Source organism: Drosophila arizonae, chromosome X (assembly GCF_054131065.1).
Source record: "Drosophila arizonae isolate 15081-1271.41 chromosome X, UAZ_ARI_1.0, whole genome shotgun sequence".
Lineage (NCBI taxonomy): Eukaryota > Metazoa > Arthropoda > Insecta > Diptera > Drosophilidae > Drosophila > Drosophila arizonae.
The window spans coordinates 28,668,370-28,684,423 of record NC_142927.1 but is presented as its reverse complement, the minus strand read 5'-3'; the positions used below and the strand labels follow the sequence as shown (position 1 = coordinate 28,684,423).

General features: G+C 43.6%; 1 protein-coding gene and 1 non-coding gene across 2 annotated transcripts in view; one reads left to right on the top strand and one right to left on the bottom strand.

The window, feature by feature from the left end:
- The window catches only part of LOC108619090 (uncharacterized), a 144,484-nt gene that overhangs the window by 19,086 nt on the left and 109,344 nt on the right, over window positions 1-16,054 (top strand). The gene's annotated exons all lie outside the window — the stretch shown is intronic.
- TRNAP-AGG (transfer RNA proline (anticodon AGG)) lies at window positions 10,549-10,620 on the bottom strand. The gene has a single exon. It is a non-coding gene; the product is annotated as a tRNA-Pro (tRNA).

Sequence of the window (16,054 nt, the reverse complement as noted above, 5' to 3'; positions counted from 1 at the left end):
TTTTTTTTAAGTAGTTAATAGACCATTAAACGTTAACAGCATAGACGATTGCGGAGCCAATGAAGCGATTTATTCCACAACAAAACATAAACAATTCCATAAACCACAAGTGCGAGTGCTCTAGTTGGGTTGCAGCTTGACTGGCATATACCCTGTTTATTGGAATGGTCAGTGGATTGAATCGACTTATTAATGAGCATACTATGCATTCACATTCACTTCTGCGATAGATCGTTTCCGTTCGGTTTCAACGTATGCTCACAAGAATAGCTGAAAGATCTTTTTTTTTTGGGATTAAAAACTAAAATTAAAAAATTTTTTTTTTTAAACTAATCTAATATTTTATAAGTAAAAATTAATATAATTAGCTATATTTAAAAAATGTTTGCTGGAAATGAAAAACTTTGGTTTTACTAATTGCATTAATTGTTAAGTCGATCGCCTTAAACTGGAATCTTAAAATAGTTTATATACTTTAGAAATCGACTGCAATTTATAAAAGAGACGTTCTATTATACCTTTTCAAGCGGTTGCCCAATTATACAGGGTATATCGTTGCACTTCTATTGTAAGCCGACTACGGGGGATTAAAAAAAAGTCAAAAATGGCAAAAACTTCTAGCCGGAAAACTCTCAATATGCAACGTGTCTAGACGAACTGAAGTTTGGCTTTAGTTTTTTGGCCAGGCTCAAGCGCGTGAGTGGGACTGGCTCACGCACGCTCAACTGAACGGAGCGGAACACTTGTGCCAAGAACAGCAACAGCAGCAGCAGCAACAACAACAACAACAATAGGAACAAGAACAGCAACAACAGTGTTATAAAACAATACAAAATGCTTACAAAATGCTGTCAGCTTCCACATCCGAGCGCTGCCCCCAATCGCTGTTGGGTGGTCGTAAATTATTATGATTATTGGCAAAGGAGTGAATGTGCAACAGGAATGCTGCAAGGGGGCAGCAGGGCGGGGCCTGCAACAGGCAGCAGTCAGCAGGCAGCAACCAATCGGTAACTTGTTAGTGGGCACCAGAGCCACATGGGCTGCCATTTAGAGACAGAGACAGAGACGAGAGCAGGCAGCTGTTGCTGCTGGAGGGACTGGAGGGACTGGAGGGGGCTGTGGCTCTGTGCCCGTAAATAATGCCGCAAAACGTGCAGCACGATCGTGAACTTGGCAGAGCCAACTGCCAACTGACAACTGGCAACTGGGAACTGGGAACTGAGAACCGAAAACTGGGAAAGATCGAAGCCAAGCACATGGCACGGATGGAGGATGCGACCACAACATTTGCCACTAAGGATGGGGCTGGGGCGATTCACGTAAAATTATAAATGAGTTTTGGGTAGGCGTTGCCCAATATCGAAGCGAATGAAGCAGCCGGCAATACGAGGAGGCGTTGGAGGCATTCATTAGACTCAAAGCGAGAGATGCTGGCGCGGATTGTTCTGTGTGTGCCACGTCGCGACTCGTCGTCCGCTGTGGCGAGGGGAAAGCGCTCCATTGCAAATATTAATTCGTGAGGATGATATCTGGCGAAAGCAAAAACCAAAAAACAAAAACAAAAATGTTACTTAATTTTTTCGTATGGCAACGTTTTGGTTTGCTGCGATTTGAATTGTGAACACCGGGGCCGACTTCATTAGCGCCTGGCAAATTTAACACCTCGCTACGACGACGACGGCGACGGCGTCGATGACGACGTGATGGGGCTATTGGATTACAGACGCGCTCGTTGCGGACGCTCAAATGTTGATGTCGACTGGGATGTGGACACGCTGGACGCGAACAGCGTCTCAGTTGCAGCGAGTCGTTCCACTGATAATGATCATCAACGCCTTATTTAACGCCATTTAGGCAGCAGGATGCCAAAAACTTTACGTACCAGCTACAAGGCACCAGTCGCAGGCCGTCTCCGTCTCACTTTGAGGATCTGTCTCTGTCTCAGTTCTAGCCCCAATCCCAAGTTGGCTGTGGTGACCGCTGGCGTTTTGTGTTAGCGATGCCAAAGCAGAGACAGAGAGTGAGAGAGAGAGAGAGAGAGTGGGGATCTCTGTGGCTGCCAGACAATGAAATGTAATGGCAATACGTGCATTTATTTATAACGGATTTTATTTAGCCAGAGCCGCAATGCAACTGCAACAGAGCAACAGAGCAACAGAGCAACATGGCAAGATAGCAACATGCGGCCAAAGTCTTCACCTCCAACTCGCTGAGTCGAGGTCCAGTTCCGAATACTTGGGCCCTCGAATGCGTTTGCTCACATGGCTCGTTCTCTCTTTCTCTCTCTCTCTCTCTCTCTCTCTTACATACTCTCTCTGGCTCTGCCTCTGTCACTCTTTGTGTTCCCCTCGTTACTTGTTAGCATTTTGTGGGCGTCTGGCTGCTACACCGGCGCAGCTCGTTCTTTATTATTTAAGCATTTGTGCCCATCGCGGTCTTTGGCAACGTCTGCCTCAAACAGGCTTTAAATTTATTTCGTACTAAACGGCCAGAAACGTGATGAACGCATTTTGCGCGCCTCCCCAGCGCTTGTGCATCTTATTATACCCTGTAAACACTGCAGGCTGGCCAGTACTACTATTTAACAATACATTTGATACATTTCATAACTTTATCTCACATGTTCGTTACCGAGATTTGAGCCAATGCGAGTGGATAGTGCGGGGCTCGCGCATCACAAGAGTTTCAGCGGAACGGCAGAGCTATGCGAGTGGGCTATAGGGTATTTGCCAGTGCAGCATCTGCCTGAGGTTGATTTGATACTCTTTTCCTGGTGTTTTCCTTGTGTTTGCCCGCGGCCAAAGAGGAAATACTTTATGGGCATTGATAATTTGGCCCATAATGTGCAGTGAAATTGTCTCGCTTAGCGTTTGCTAATTTATATGGCCGGCTTGTGCAACAACAGCGCTTGCCACAGCAACAGCCACAGCCAGAGCAACAGTGGGAAAGCAATGCAGCTGATATTGGCTGGTTGCATTAGCCGTTTGGCATTGGGTCAACTCAAACAGTTAACCAGCTAAGCGGGCTGGCTGCCCAAACATTTTGTCATTGTCATTGGCGCACAACGCGTCGTATGCGCAATTGCCTTACAATTGCCATGCAATTACCATAATTTTGTTGCCGCCTTAAACACCTCGACGACGCAGCCAGAGAGACAGAGACGGCGAGTCTGAGCCAATCTCGACTTCTCCCTGCTTTATGGTTAATGATCGCTGCTGGCTACGACTGGACACTGCCGCATAGGCTTGAGAATGACGCCACAGCTTGGCTGCCGTCTGTGCAGCACTTTCTGACATTTTCAATTGCAGCCGCACTGCTGCTGCTGTTGCTCCTGTTGCTGCTGCTGCTGCTGCTGGTGGTGCTGGTGCTGCTGGTGCTGGCGGCAATCAAGTCGTGTGTATTAGAAGAAGACAAAAAGCAGGAGAAACAATGACAAGCTGCTATTAACTTGACTGCTACACGAGCACATTGTATGACTCAAGTTGTTGGTCTGCTCTTATATTTCAATAATAAATGCGGCATGCAACAAAGTCAAAGTCTTAAAAGCTAAGCCACTTCCAAATATAAACTAATTAGCTAAAAGTACAGCAATTAATAAGTAAACTATATACAAAACTGACACTTGACTCTAGTCAGCTCTACTCTACTCAACTCTACTCTACTCTACTCTACTCTACTCTCTGCTCTACTCTGTTTTACTCTGCTTTGCTCTACTCTAGTCTAGTCTAATCTACTCTGCTCTACTCTACTCTACTCTACTTCTCCACTCTCTGCTCTACTCAACTCTGCTCTACTCAACTCTACTCTACTCTACTCTACTGCTCTACTCTCTGCTCTACTCTACTCTGCTCTACCCGACTCTACTCTACCCGACTCTACTCCATTCTACTCTACTCTACTCTATCCGACTCTACTCTACTCTATCCGACTCTACTCTACTCTACTCTACTCTACTCTACTCAAGTCTACTCTACTCTACTCAACTCTACTCTACTCTACTCTACTCTACTTCTCTACTCTCTGCTCTACTCTACTCTACTCTCTGCTCTACTCAACTCTACTCTACTCTACTCTGCTCTACTCAACTCTATTCTACTTCTCTACTCTCTGCTCTACTCAACTCTACTCTGCTCTACTCAAGTCTACTCTACCCGACTCTACTCTACTCTACTCTACTCTACTCTGCTCTACTTTACTCCACTGTAAAATTTTGCAGTTTCGATGGAGTAAAAAAAAAAAATAGTTTATCAAATCATGAAAATGATTTCTAGCTATTTGAGTTGACCCCGCAGAAATTTGGTAGCTTTTGGCAGATTGCTCACCAAGTTACCCAGGCGCAAGAGGACAGACCCTGGCACGACAGCAACAACTTCATTGCCACTGCTGCATGTTGCGCGGCTTTTGCCATTTTGGGGAGCAGCTCGGATGTGCAGTGAGTTAGTTGGCCAGCCAAAAAGAAAAAGGCTCACTTTCACCAGGCAGCGCGGCGTCGTCATCTGCGTTGTCGTCTGCGCCACTGACTTGACCACGATAACCCACACGAAGCGGTTGCTGGTGGTGTTGGGGACTCATTGGTGTTAAGTGTAAAAAGCCATAAACATGTTTCTGCAGATACACATTGCAGCCGGGGGTACATTGCACGCATGCCACACTAGGATGTCGACGCCGATGCCGATGCCGACGCCGATGCCGATGCCAACCGCAACAGCAACTGCAGCAACAGCAACAACAACTGCAACAATGGCTTGCCATAAAGCTTTGAGCATATATGATAGCCGCTTGCAGGTCCAAGACAGACTCTCGGAACGTTGCCAGCTTTTGTTGCAGTTGCTGCTGTTGTTGCTGTTTATGCCATAAACACTTCATCGACACTTAACCGAGTGCGTCGACGTTCGCATTGTGCCCCCCTGGCCGCGCCTTTGAGGGTGTGATACATCAAACATGGGCTGCAAACAACGTGTTATTGTTATGTGCCGCAGTCCAATACGGCGGCCGTGCAGCAGTTCGATTGGCTCGGCTGCTACACTTTCCTTGGCCAAGTTGCGGAAGCAACATTTAATTGACTTGGCGTGTTAAGCGCTGCATACCAGCACATAACAGCAATCAACCGACAAACAACTTGTGGGACGTGCGAGGATGACGACGACGACGACGACGACACACTTTGAGCACTTAGCGCTGCCTGAAGACTGTTGCCTGTTGGTTGTTGGCTCTGTTGGCTCTGTTGGCCGGGAGGATCGTTTGCAGCAGTGAGCGCTGTGACTGCAAACTGCAACTGGCATTCAAACAATGCCAGGCAGCTTCATAGTTTATTGAGCACAGCTGATTGAGCGTGCAATGCGGCCGGGCAACTCATCAGGCGCTGAGACAGTTGCAGCAAAGCCTCACTGCCCATTAGCGCTGTCACTTGGCGAGGCGGCGCATATCATTTACAAATGCTGCGACATGCACCGAACATCAAAACAGAGCAGCGAGCCGACTGGACACACCGCGAATGCCACTCACAGCAGCCGCCATGCCAGAGCCAGAGCCACAGCAAGAGCCAGAGCCAGAGCCAGAGGCAAAGGCAGTGGCAATGGCAATGGCAATGGCAGTTCCCGTGTTGGTGTCCATCAGACGATTGCCATCGCACGGAGCAGACACGGACGCGGACACATTGAGGTCAAATTGGTGGCTGAGCATACTCCTCTCCCTCTCACTCTCCCTCTCACTCTCTCTCTCTCTCTCTCTCTCTTACTCGCTCTTGCAGCTACCCTGCTCACATTTCAATAAAAATTACGCTTTGTAAACTTAAGCGGCAGAATCAATTAGCACAACGCCTGGCCTCGCCAGGCAGCGAGTGGCCAAGCTGGTTGCAGCAGCTCCCTCGAGCAGATGTCTTCCGCTCCTCCTCACTCCAGCTCCTCATACATACATATAAGTACATGGATCATCAGCGCTGTAATGCCGCCTTGGCTCCTGCTTCTTCTTACATAAACTGCTTTAATAGCTGCCACAATGTAGTCAACTTACTTTCAACTGAATCAAGTTGAAGATCTATCCAAACGTAATCGACGGAGTACACGATATGATATTCAAGTAATTCTATATATGCTCTTTATGTAAGTGATTAGTCATCGATATAGTGGTCAAGATGAAGGGAGAAACTAATTGTGCCAAGTGAGTAAGTTGACTAACTAGCTAGATCCAGATCTGATAGCGTACAATCATTCAGTCGGCATCCCTACTAAACATCGCAGGATTTCCCTCTGAGTTCTATTCACAAGTAGTTCAACAATTTAACTGTGGAAGTCAGCTCGAAGTTATCTTAAGCCAAATAATACCACCTTTTATGTGATATCACATAAAGTAATTACACTAAAACAGTTAATACATAAGAGAAACTTGAGCACTGAACATCGTCTGCCTACTCCCAGCGTGAGGCAACACAGCTCAGCTCTTTGAGTATTGCCTAGCACTCATTACTTCAGCTGGAATTTAATTAAGGCTAGGCCAAGTGGCCTGGCGTGGTGCTTACATAGTCAGCTGTCTATGTAAAGGAAAATGATAGTTGCGCACTTTCCTTGCTTGCCAATTTTCCTTAACTGCCAATATCACGCGGCTCATCAATGGGATACTACTTCACTAAGCCGGCAATGGAGGCCGTTGCTGCAAGCCTACCGAGTGCACTGCCGATCGACAGGCAGGTCGTAAAAGCTATCTATTTATTATTTTTTTATTCAAGTTTTATTTGCAATCTGCCTTAAGCTATATAATAAGCAAATTGATATTAACTATGGTAGTTTGGGCTCCAGTGAACTCAATCTATACTAACTATCTATGTATAGCTATCCATTTGGTTGGTCCAGGACGTGGAATCTTTTTACACGCGTTTTATTATTATAGGCATTTTCAGATAATCCCAGTCCCACTCCACTGTCATGATCTTTTAGCCTGATCTTGACTGTATTTCGTTTTGTACAAGAGGAAGTTTGAGGTCTCTATGGATGTCAAAATCGGATTACTTTTTATTCTCCTGCTTGAATTGTATTTGCATACATGGATTTACATTCTGTATCTCTATCTATCTGCTATTGATTTGGCAGGTCCAGATATAAGTATATTCAGTTAAAACCGAACAGAATTGGAATTTAACATAAGGGCGACTTAGCGACTATATTTGAAATGCACAAAAGTTGTCCCTGTGTTATGACTATGTGACTTGACTACCTATCGCCAACTAAGCTAGGGTACTTGTAAATTGAACCCTCAGAGCATTTGCTTTAATCACTCGACGCATCTTGTATAGTGCGCTTAAAAACCCAAATGAAAATATCGATTATTATCGATAATTGGCGAACGAAGTGGTTTATCGAATATATAGAAGGCGACAATATGTAGAAACTCGCACTGCGAAAGATGAACAGAAATATATGTACACATTTAGATACATATTTATGTCTCCTTTCGATATACCCCGTCGTTCTGATTAAGAATATATGGGACTAGGCATAAATTTAAACAAGATTATTAAATCCCATATTCCCATTTACATTGACTATAAGCATAATAATAATTATAATAATTATGATGAGAACAATGAGAACAAATTAAGCAATTTAGAAAAAGGAAATAAAAATAATATTCATAATAGGCTGGAAACGAGAAATGAATCAGAGCGCAGAGCACGCAGCGAGGCTTATGTCCCAACAAAGGCGCAGCATCCCGTTTCGTTCCACCTGCTTTTGTAAAAAGTGCGTGTGGCTGGCTTAATTAAAATTTAACGCAATATGCTTGACTCTGGGCGTTTTCCAGTCATCGACTTGGCGAGGGCGAGGGCGAGGGCGAGGGCGCGGCCGAGTGCGAGCAGCTAAGTTTTTGGAGTGCGCAACGGCTGAATACTCGTGCAGCCCCAGCGTACGGCTTCAAAGTATGTGTCTGTGATGTGAGTACCGCGACTTGGCCCGACCTGACGCTCTGGAGCTGCTGCAGCCGTTGGCAGTGGTGCCCAGTCTGCCGCTGCTGCCGCTGCCGCTGCTGCTGCCGCTGCTGCAGCTGCTGTGCTGAGATTCGCGCCCCACTGGCATGCTGTAGTTTGTTCTGGTTGAGGGTTTTGTCAAGAAATGAAAGCTTCGATGCTTGAAGGTTTAACGAACTCATGCGCTGGCACAACCCCAGCAGCAACACAGGAGCTGGAGTCGGAGCTGGAGCTGGAGCTGACACTGGAGCTGGAGCTGGAGCTGGAGCTGGAGCAGCACAATTTTCAGCTCCAGGATCAGAAACGTCAACGTTTTCGCCTTTGACGTTTGCAAAAATTCTGCCACTGCTGCAGCTGCTGTTGCTGTTGCAAGTGTAATTTTTACTTTCACCCCAGTAAATGCTGCTGCCGTTTGTTTTGTTGCTGTTGTTGTCCCATGTGAGCGCGCTGCAACACTTGTCCTGATGATGACATTCATGCCCAAGAGCTACTCTTAATGGAACACAGAAGCAGAAGCACAGCTAGATAGACAAGCAGCCAGCAAAAAAGAAAACAAGCAGAAACGCGAAAGGAGAAAGGCGAAATGAGATGGGATATGGGAGATGGGAGATGGGGGAAGCGAGAAACGAGTAGCGAATGGCTAAGCAGGGGGTGGCTGCCCCAAGCAGAGCTGGCAAATACTGAGAGTTGGGCAAACTCAAATGCATGCAGCACGCCGTGGCTGAGGGCGGTTCGCCGTGATTTGTTCGTGCAACATGCTGCAACTGAATTGTATCGAATGATCATTCAGTCAATACCACCTTTGCAAATCAGAAGCAGGCAATGCCAATGGCCAACATGCGGCAGGCGGCAGGTGGCAGGCGTCAGCCTACAGCCCAGCTCAGTGCATTGCTCCCGCATGCCCCACGTTGGGGCGACAAGCATTGCTGCTGCTGCTTCTGCTTCTGCTTCTGCTTAAGAAATTATGCACAAAGTAAAGGCGCATAAGTGCACAAAATAAAGAAGATGGCAATGATGATGATGTTGACGATGTTGCTGCTGCAGGTGACCCATGCCCGAATCGTAGACTCCAACTCCTGCCGACAGCCTTCAAAGTTGTCAAGGAAGCTGCCCCAACGACTGCCTGCTGCGCTGTTGCCATTGTTGTTGCTGCTGTTGTTGTTGCTGCTGCTGCTGCTGCTGCCACTGCCGCAAGGATGCTTAAACAATAGAAAGCACACACAATTATAAATGCGCCTAGGCACAAGCATGCAAGTGCGTTTGTGTTTGTGTGTGTGTATGTGTGTGTGGGCGTAGTTTGCTTTTTAAATAATTACGAAACATGGCCAGGACTCCCCTGTCCCCTGTCCCCTGTCCCCTTCGTATCCGCGCTCTGCCCATGCCATTCGAATTTCTTGCCAAGTGTCAAACGGTCAAATGCCAGAAGACCAGAACACATAACGAATTGCGCAACCCTCGCCCTCGTAGCATGCGGAAAGTGCTTTGAACCTGAACGCATAATCCAACATCAACTCCTCCGATATGAGCTAAGGCTGTCCTCTCAATATTTCGCTGGAGGGAATTGACATTTTGTTGACAAATGTGTACAGAATGCGGTGTATATGTATGTATGTGTGTGTATACTAATGAACAGTCGAATCTATATACATACATAGCTGTGGCCTAGTCCGTTTATTGAAAGGCTATCATTGAACTGTTCATTCGACTTTTGCGTAATGCTTCTTCTCCTAAGCCATAAATAATTTCATAAAATATAAAATAATATGATTAAATAATAATAATAAAGTTTGCTCTATTATATATGTCGGGGCATTGCGTTTCTCATTCTTGTTTTCCATCATAGCTGCGCGTCCCAACGAATTCCCGGTGTCGCTAAACTCTTTCCAAATGCTCTTTCTGGCTCAATAGTCTTTGACCAAGTGATTTCTCTTCTCCTGTCAAAACCTCTAATTCTGATCGCATATTCTTGTTCATCGAACGCACCCTGCTGTGAATAAAATAACTAGCCGTCTCGCGACACCCGGGACTACGTTCTCTTACTGGCAATACATCCTTTAATTATCATTACAATACTAAATCAATCGTTAAATACGAACTTCCAGTATTTCTCAACACTATTGCATCAAGAATTCCCATACTAACTTCAACAACAGTCTAATATCGCGCTGATACGACATATATAACTTAGATTACTTTATATACATATACATATACATATACATATACATATACATATACATATATCCAAATTCATATCTTATATTTATATGTATATAAGTATTTATATGTAATCACCTACTCATTACTTTAGTGTAAAATATAGCCTTATCATATGACTAATATAACGCCAAGCCACAATAAGAATCATTTTATGCATGAAATTCTTCCCAATCATTTAATTTGTCTATCTAGCAACGTTGACTGAGCAACAAAAACTGATTTAATTTGTAAGAAAACCATTTCATTCTTTTAACTGTTCGAATTGGCGTTTTAAAGCTTTAAATGAATTCTTACTCAGTCGAATTTTTTTTTTTTTTTTTTTTTTGTTAAATAAAGCTAAAATATGTTGAATTAAAAACAGAGTCCAAATTGGGCTCGTCCGGGATTTGAACCCGGGACCTCCCGCACCCTAAGCGGAAATCATACCCCTAGACCAACGAGCCAGTTGTTCAGCTAATGCCCAGTTGCTGTTAAGAGTGCTGTTAAAGCGCCACAATTTCGGCCAATCTAAAAATAGAGCCGCCAAGCAACAAAGCCAGTACAGCAGCAACAACAAAGCACAACAATCGAGTGAAAGTTGCTGATGGAAATGTTCGTTTATTGAAGTCTGCTGCACATTGGAACAGTGTGACAGATCGTTCAGTTGGGTTAGTTGGGTTGGTTGGATTCCTCCTTTATTTCAAGTTTGTCTTCGAAGGCGTCTTCGCCAGCTGGCAATAGATTTTCTGGGTTCGCTGCTCTGAAGGCTAGATCATTTGCGAACTGGATAGCTTCGTCTGTATCATTCATGTAGTACTCCATGTCGTCGTCGAAATTGCGGAACTCGTTGAAAGGAATGGTATATACCTCCGATTCCATTTGCAGACGGCGCCGATCCTGGCCACGCCAATCGGAAAACAGCCACATGATACTCATTCTGGCCCGATGGTAGAGCCGCATCAAGAAGTCAGCCACAGCATCCATGTTGTATTTACCTGAGTTAGCCATCGATTAATTACCTGTGCAGCCCATACGATTGCGACTTACCTAAAAGATCTAATTCATACAGATGTACGAGAAATTCGATAAAGCACAGTAAATGGATTTTAGTGTTTTCAGTATTCCAGCAATGATGCCAATAGAGCTTCGACTCAATGACAAATATACAGGACTAATGCCAAGAAGCAAAATCCGAAGCCTACTTACGAAAAGTGAAAGCATCCCATATAGATACGGGCAAAATGAAAACGACACTTTAACATGTTCACAGATTCTGCTAAGGCATAGATGCATAAGCATGGCTGCTTACCCATTCCATTTCTTTTATCTTTCACTCTCTCTCTATGCAACTTCGCTTCTCTTTCCCCCCCGTTCGCTGGTTTCATGGAACATTCTTTGAGAGGAAATTGCAATGCTTTTTATATGCACAATATAGAATGCGCAGCCTCTTTAATTGGGAGTGCATGACTTGAAGGTTCTCTACCCATATATTTTCAATATGATAAATATCTAATTTATTTGCGTAAACAAATATAGTCATTGGCCATGCATTGGATTCGAGGTAACTAACTCCCTTTCTTCGATATTGAGATCCATACTGCAAGCAAAAAGCTTTGCAAAGAAGAAGCATATGTAAAAGGGGGTATATATATATATGTATCAGCAGGCTAATATCAATCCCTTTTTTATTCCGTTAACATTGCCATATTTACGGTCTTAACGATGCCAAAAGCAGATTTAATAATCCTTAGATAGAAAACTAGGCTAAAGGTTTGTCTCACTCTAGCACATCATCAAGGGCGAGACTTAGCTCGACCAAAAAAACGGAAGTCTCAGATAAGATGGTGATGAAATTCTCTTGATATATTTCTATATATCGATCAATTGAATTTTTTTCAATTTTCAATAAATTATAGGGTATCTGCAGGTCAGGAATTGCGGACTGGAGCACTCGTCCTGTTTATGGCTTTGACTTTCATTAAAGTTTCAGCAAATAGGAAAGCATCTCGACTGATGCAGCTTTTGCCACCACAGCGCATACCCTGCATTCCCCAAAACCCCAGCTCAGCTGCTCTAAGCCCTTTTCGCCCTGCCGCCAGATATATAGGGTATAAATAAAAATATAAAGGAAACAACTTACTTATGTCTATGCACAGGCACACATCCACAGCTAGGGAGCTAGGGGAGAGCTGATATTTCAGCTGAGTGGCTCAATGAGAGCTCCGAGTGGGCGTGGGAGTGGGCGGCGCACAGTGGGGCCTCTGCCGGCAGAGCGTGGCAAAAATCAAAAAAGTGACTTTAAGCGATTTTTAAAAAGTTGATGTCATATGAAAATAAATCGATCTACTGGTTTGTAGCCGAAAGATTTTTGAAAATCGGTCAATTTTAAGGGTAGTTATAGCCCTTCAAAATTTGGGAAAGTGGCAAAGTTGTGAAGAGCAGCGTATTTTTGTGAAAAATATGCCACTTGTCAATTGAATTGTAGGAAAAATCTTTCACCAATTTTGGCAGTGTTGGTTGCGATTTAAAGAATGGATTATTACTAATAGAATACAAAAAAAATTATGGTAATACGATTTTTCATTGCAGAGCTGGTTTAAATTTACTAAACCTCTAAATTTGACCATTTTTTTTACCTAAAGTAGTCTGTATCTTTTGAGTTCCGCCGAGTTCCGAGCACCGGTATATATACACGTGTTAAGGAAGATATCCTCTTTAATATAAATAAAACTTTGGCTGCCACCAGGTGCCACCCCGGATTTCTAGAGCAAAAAACTAACCCAAAGTCGGCATAAAAACGCACAAAATGTACTAAAAAAGGTCAAATTTGCATGCAGATGACTACTTTACAGAAAATGAAAAAAAAAAAATAAAATTTTTTTAATTTATTTTTTAATATTTTTTTATTTGTTTTGTTATATTTATTGCATATAATTTAATTAAAATCAATTTCAACAAAAAAAAAATGCTAGTTTTTCATAGAAAAACATACATTTTAGGACAAAAATCACATTTTTCAGGTTTGAGGTAAAACTGTGAAGCACCCTGTTAACGCATCACCCTGTATTTTGGCCTATTTATAGCTTGAAGAATTCTCGGTCGAATGCTTTTTAAATTTTTGAAATATCTTGCTTGATTCAAAAGTTATGATTTTTGCAACGCAAAATGAGCAAAGGCCCCACTGTGCGGCGGTGGTGCAGTAAGTGCTAAAAAGACACATTGCACTGCTGTCGGTTGCCGTGGAGGCAGCGATTTCTAAGGCAGCACAAAGCAGCGGGCGAAGATAGAGCACACAGCATTACAGCTATCGCAGCTAAAGAATCTTGGCATTAAGTCAACCAAATATGCAGCCATCTAGCTACGCTTTATGAAGCCACATGCCTCCAAACTAGGAGCCATTGCAGCAGCAAGCCCCACTTGCTCCTCCCGTTGCTCCAGCTCCGGCTCCAGCTGCTGCTGCTGCTGCTGCTGACTCTTTGTTGTCTGTGCTGGAGGAGCGGGGCTGTCATTGCCGCACTTGTTGACAATGCATCACGCATACGTCGCGTTGCCGCAGGGATATGATGACAGGAATAAACGGCTTGATAGAAAGATGCGCCTGCTGCCGAGTGTAGTCCAAGTCAATGCACCCAACAATAAGCGAAAGCGACTGACAACAGGGGTGGCATGGCCAACTATAAAACTGTACAAAGACTTTACTGCTGCTGCTGCTGCTGCTGCTGTTGCTGTTGTTGCTGCGGTCGGCAAGCTGCCAGCCCCAATTAGCCATCGAGCCCCATTCTGCAGCTCGTCTCTCTGCCCCGCAATCTCCGAATGTCTATAGCATGACAATTGCGCGTCTCATTTAACTCGTAAATTAACGAGCGATTCTATCGGCAAGCAGATCACAAACATCGCAACATCGCCTCAGACTCGCAGTCGAACTCGGACACGTCTCACACAAAATACCCTCGCACACGGCTGGCTCAGACGGCGACTCGAATGTTATTATTGAATGTGTATTAAATATATATATGTATATGGAGAGAGGGGAGGATTTACTTATCTAGATTATTATAAGACAGAGGTTCCAGTGTAGTGGTACCTAAATGATTATAAACTGTATTTCCTAGAGATGGAATAGTTAATTAACGATTCTAAAGTAAAGCGATTGTATATATGGCCAAACTTTGAATCTAAGTTCAAAATGTTGATTGAAACTGGGACATTCTAAATGTTGAATAGAATACATATTTTAAAAGCTTTCGAATTTGAATTTTGCATATTAAGTACAATATTTAAAATATATTCTATGCTGGCGAAGAGCGCATTGTGTCCAACCTCTGTAAATTAAAAAATGTTTTCATTCGTCACATACTTCTGCACAGTTAATTTGGAATCTATAGCTCAAACAGTCATCGAATTAGGCTTTAAAAATAAAACCGAATTAACGATTATCGCCAATCAAAAAGAAATATCGTTAGCTTAGTATACAAAAAGAAATATCGTTAGCTAAGTATATCGTTAGCTTAGTATACATGTAAAGTTGCAAGCCTCTAGGCGGACAGACGGACATGGCTAAGCAACACAATCGTCGCCCTGATCAAGAATATATATACTTTATGGGGTCTGCTACGCCTTCTTCTGTCTGTTACATGCATTTTCACAAACACATGATACCCTGATTTCCCATTATCAATGGCTGCAGGATATTTAAGTATCTCGATGTAATTTATGTATATTAAATCTTGATTTATTTGAGATCTTAGAACCATAATAATTTTTATTAAATTATAAAAATTCGTATAAAAAAATAACAAAATAAATTAGATTCATCATTGACTCGATTTTTGGCAATTGTTTACCCAATATGATTCGTCCATCAGTTCTCCGTATTTGATATCATTTCACTCGAGTTCCAAGATTTAAGAAGATAACAAAGTCATTCATTTAAGATACGATATTCGATAGATTGATTCTTGATTCTTATGCGAATATTTTTTGAATAATTTCACATATATAATATACAATACATATGTATGTAGGGATGCGCCAAATGCCCCTGTAGCCGTTGTTTGGCTCTATAAGTTAGCTTGAATTTTATATTATCTCCTGGCTCTAAATAAATAAATAAGTAAATATTCCTCTTCAGCTGTAAGTGAAGCAACTCGCATGGCCAGCAGACAGGGTATGCAGGGGCAGCATGTTGATGGCGTGCGCGATTTGGTTATAAATGAAATTTTGAAATGCTTAAAGTCGCAATGTGCTCGAGTGTGAGTGTGAGTGTGAGTGTGAGTGCAGCATTTCAATTGAAAAGACGAGGGGCGCTGCCCCGAGGGTTGCCTTTGGCATTGCCGCCACTTTAGTTGCAGTTGCAGTTGTTTCTGCGTCGCATCCTCGGAATGCATAAGCATAAATATCACGATGCTGAAGACGACGATGATGATGATGATGATGATCATACGAGGCCGAAGCAATTGCAGTTGGTGATGGAGTCGAAGTTGGAATCGTGGCTGTTAGCGCAGTAGCAGGCAACATCTTAAATATATTTTCTAATTACTTGTTCGCGCTCGCATGATGCTATCAGGTTGCCGCCTTGCCCCTGCTCTCATCGCCGCACCACCAGCAGCAAGCAGCAGCAGCAGCAGCCTCAGCCCCAGCTGCAGGCCCAGTTCCAGCTCCATTTGCATTTTGCAACGATGCAGCTTTTTTTTTTTTTTTTTTTGTTGCGCCTGGGGTTGGCCTGAGTGCATTGGCGACACACAAATTGTAAATATGATAGAAGAAACATGCTGCGGCAACTGCTGCTGCTGCTTCTGATGCTGCTGCTGCTGCTGCTGCTGAATCCTCTCGTTTTGCGAATAATTATTGCAATGCGTTTTGTTGTTGTTTGTGCCCTGCACGCATCTACTCGAACTG